The sequence below is a fragment of the Schistocerca piceifrons genome, chromosome 3, assembly GCF_021461385.2.
Source record: "Schistocerca piceifrons isolate TAMUIC-IGC-003096 chromosome 3, iqSchPice1.1, whole genome shotgun sequence".
In the NCBI taxonomy this organism is placed as follows: Eukaryota; Metazoa; Arthropoda; class Insecta; order Orthoptera; family Acrididae; genus Schistocerca; species Schistocerca piceifrons.
The window spans coordinates 638509274-638514102 of record NC_060140.1 but is presented as its reverse complement, the minus strand read 5'-3'; positions in this window follow the sequence as shown (position 1 = coordinate 638514102).

Below are 4829 nucleotides of genomic sequence, written 5' to 3'. Positions count from 1 at the left end.
AAAATATAAGAGGCATCCATAGATTTGACTTTCTTCGACTGCAATTTTAACAAACTTGTAACTTTTAATTTTCTTTCAGATTCTATAATCTGTTGAGATGACACATTGTAATTACAATCACTCATTCTTCTATATTTTCCAAATCGCTGTTTTAGATCATCTGTCTGGAATGTCCCTAACATTACAAAATGCAGTCCTAAATCACTGAACAGATATTCACCAAACATAACTAACGTGTCAGTAGTGTGTAATAAATCCATGAATGTTTATCTGCTGAGTTTCCCACAGTTCTTGGGAACATTAATTACAAGCATATCATCGCAAATTTGCAACCAAGTACAGAGTGACTGCAAGTACTTGATATTTTCTTAAATCAAGGAACTGATGGGATCTGCATACTTATCTCTTAAATGAACCCCCTTTTAAGGATGCTAACATTAACCGGCATCCACCAGTTTCTTATTGTTTGTAACCTCTCTTTAGTGCCATCACCATCAATCCCTACTAAAGTTGATACAGGGACTATTGTTGTTTCGTCAAATAGAGACACAACAAGAAGAGTTTGCCTTTCTAAGCTATTCGGCTAGGGAACCCTGAACGAAAAACCAGGAGCATGTTTTATATTGTCAAGTTTTTGTTTCTCGTATATTTGTCAGATGTGGGTGAATTTACATTGTTTTATGTTAGTTAACTCAGACATAGATGGATAAACTTACGTTATTCTTTCCATTCAACCAGTTCTTTCTAAGATTTTTGCATAAGAATTTTTTTTACAGCTATCACAAGGGTGATTTATGTATGACTGATAGACTGAATGAGTTTAAGGTTCCGTCGGCATCGAGGTCATTAAAGATGGAGCACAAGCTCGGATAGTACCAAGGATGGAGGTGGAAATCGATCGTGCCCTTTGAAAGGAATCAAACCTGGCATTTGCCTGGAGCGATTTAGGGAAACCAGAAATCCTAAATCTGGATGCCCCGGTGCGGGACTGAACCGTCGTTCTCCCGAATGCGAGTCCAGTGTGCTAACCACTGCCGGCCGGTGTGGCCGAGCGGTTCTAGGCGCTTCAGTCTGGAACCGCGCAACCGCTAGGATCGCAGGTTCGAATCCTGCCTCGGGCATGGATGTGTGTGATGTCCTTAAGTTAGATAGGTTTAAGTAGTTCTAAGTTCTTGGGGACTGATGACCTCAGATGTTAAGACCCATAGTGCTCAGAGCTATTTGACCCATTTTGCTAATCACTGCGCCCCCCCCCTCTCAGTGATTTATGTAAGCATGAATTGTTATATCATTGCATAATGTTTTATGCAGCGTGACATTGAACTTATTATTATCAGTAATGAGACATAAAACATTATAAACAATTGCATAAAGTATTCTTAGGATATTCACTGTAGTTATTTGTAAAAATTTAGCATATATGTTTCTTACAGGAACTAGTGAAACTACATCTTTGTTCTTAGACATAACTGGTTTAATCGTGAATGTTTGGACAGTAGAAGGTGCTTTCATATCTGCTGAAATACTGCCCAGTCCTACCAATCTATTAGCCTTGCTTGTAATTTATGGATAAACAAAAATTTCGTCCAGTAAAAGGCACCTAAATTTTCATGTGGTTCAAAGGCATCATGCTTAGTTTGCAAATAATTTTTAAGAGACTCGTTTATTCCACTGTTAATAACTGATAAATTAAACTTTTTCAAATGATTTGGTTGTGCAAAAAAATAATTTTCATCTCCTGCAAAATTTATAAGCTGCTGGGAATGAAAAGTAAAAACTGCAAGCAGTGGGAAGCAATTCTGAGGAGTACCACGGCGAGTGTGCACTGCCTGCCTTCCTGGCAGCGGACAAGGCGACGCGTGGCGGTACCACGACTGTTACCGGAACCCCCACTCCGCGACGTCGGCCATGCTGCAGACATGGAAACAATAATGTGGCTCAGTGTCCAGATGCCCAGCAGGAAATGAAAATACGTGTAGCACGTGTCGCTCCTACTTTTGTTAAGTGTGGAATTATGGCATGCCAGAAGAAAGAAAATTTCACAGTTAATTATGAAAGCCTACACTGGTGCTAACCTAATACATATTACGCATTTCAACACAAATAACAAAAAAAAATCTACTAAATAAAACGCTGTTAATAAAGACTTTAGTGGCGCAGTGGTTAGCACACTGGACTCGCATTCAGGAGGTTGACAGTTCAATCCAGCGCCCGGTCATCTTGATTTAGGTTTTTCATGATTTCCCTAAATCGCTTCAGGCAAATGCCGGGATGATTCCTTTGAAAGAACGCGGCCGACTTCCTTCCCCGTCCCTGCTTAATCCGATGACTTAGCTGTTCGGTCTCTTCCGCCAAATCAACCCAACCCCATAAAGACCTGACAGTCCTTTTAGTTGCAAGTACCACACAGGCCAAATTTTCAGCCAAAGCCTTCTTCAGAAGGAAGCGCAGCGCACATACACATTCGTACAATCATACACACGAAATTCACGCACGCGTGACCGCTGTCTCCAGCTGTTCTAGTCAGAATCTTTTTTAAAGGGAGGGGGTGGGAGGAAATGTGAACAATATAATAACTATCTGCGGGAGGAATTTAGGGCATCAGACACTGCCCCAGCAATCAGCGCGGTTACGTAGCCGTGTGTTGTGCGGGGACGGGACCGTTGATACGGTGTTGGTAGGACGTCGGAGCGTTTGCGGTTTGGAAGGCAACGAAAAACGCAGGAAAGAAGAACAAGAACGGGCACTGAGTAAAGTAAGGCAAATCTAAAGTTAAATGACAGAAATAAAACAATTACTCGTACAATAAAAGTAAACATTGCAACAATAAATCATGTACACAAAAGAATATATTGATTAAATTGCTCCACTTTCGAATGAAATGTGATTCCATTAAACTTCAAATTACTGTCGGTTAGGTTATTAAACCCAAACGCACGCTGGGATTTTTGATGAAACAACTACATCTCCACACGATAAAAGCATCCAACACGTAATGACACCTCCCTTCTTTTTTACCTCCATGGTATAAACGTGCCGAATAACATCTTTGACTTTATAATGAAATTCGATAAGATAAAAAGACGCAACCTTCAGCATGTCAGTTCTTTTAATGACTTAATAACAAAAAAGCATAGTTTTGAACATTAATAAATTAAATTATAAAAGTCATGCTCTTCTGCTTTTCGAAAAACAGTAGGAAATAAATTCGGATTTCAGTATTCGGTGTGTGTATACAACAACAGTGACTTCTCTTGCAGTTATAACTTCAATGTAGATGCAATTACTTATGCACAGTTTGCATGCGAAAATTCTGGAATTCTGTAGCAGTATACTTCACGACTTTGGTCTTTTAGAGTAACTGAATCGTAATGTCAATGTATCGTGGTTCAACGAAAATTTAAACACAGACACTATCCAATACATAATGCAGACTACGTCATTTACTCAAGTAATTGATATTATTCTTATTAAAAATGATTCAAATGGCTCTGAGCACTATGGGACTTAACTGCTGTGGTCATCAGTCCCCTAGACCTTAGAACTACTTAAACCTAACTAATCTAAGGACATCAGACAAATCCATGCCCGAGGCAGGATTCGAACCTGCGACCGTAGCGGTCACGCGGCTCCAGACTGTTGCGCCTAGAACCGCACGGCCACTCCGGCCGGCTTATTCTTATTATTCTGAACATGAAATGTATTCGCAGTTGTATGAACAACCATCAGCTGCGTAATGGAATGCCGAGAATGAAAGTAATAACAGCTGTTGCCGCCGCAGTGCCTGCGTATATGTCTGAAGGAACTTTGCATCGTAATTCAGAATAATACAGGCACGTGATCCGCCAACACCGGGCTTGCGACTTTCAAGTAAAGTGTCTCCCCTATACGAGAATATACGTAATGAATGTACCAGTACAGGTTGTAGACAGATGGTTGACGACATATGCAAGTTTGGGTCTAGCCTTGAGTAGTGCGCGGATAGCCTAATGGTAAGGCGACCTCTCGCAATAAGCATAAACTCCGGCTTCGACTCACAGTCCGGCAAGAATATTTATTGTCACCATTCCATTATGCAATTGATGGTTTTTCATATTCTCAACAGCGAATACATTTCTGTATTTCGTAACGCCTGTAGTCGCCGCAGTGTCTGTTCCTTTGGACATACATGCATGTCCGAAGGACTACCTCAGACAACTCACCTTCGCAGTCAGAGTCGGTGATTCGCTTTCTACGGCACGACCTATCCGTGCAGGAGTTCCACAGGGTTCGGTGCTTGGGCCGGTCCTTTACTCCGACTTCACATCGGACCTCCCTTCACCACCACTCGTAGAAAAAGCCATTTATGCTGATGACACAATGCTTTGCACAAGGGAAAAATGGCTCGAAGTACTTGTCCCACGCCTGCAGAGTGCCTGCTACGCCTTAGAAGACTGGGCGGCGAAGTGGCGTATTCGGTTTAATCCGCAGAAAACGCAAACTATCATCTTCACCAAGAGGCGACCTGGTCCTCGCCGGCTTCGTCATCTTCGGAACCTTCGGCTCTATGGAACCGAACTGCAGTGGAAGGACTCCGGTAAATACCTCGGAGTGACTATGGACATGCAGCTTACATGGAAGCTCCACGTCGACGACATCCGCGCCAAAGTGTCTCAAAGGATAGCGGCACTTTACCCCTTCATAAACGAAGGTTCGGACCTCTCGATAGCAAACGATCTACTGATATTCAGAATGTATATCCGCCCCATTTTTGACTACGCCTGCGAGGTATGGGGCAACACGGCAAAGACACATCTTCATCGCCTTCAATCGCTACAAAATAAGGTACT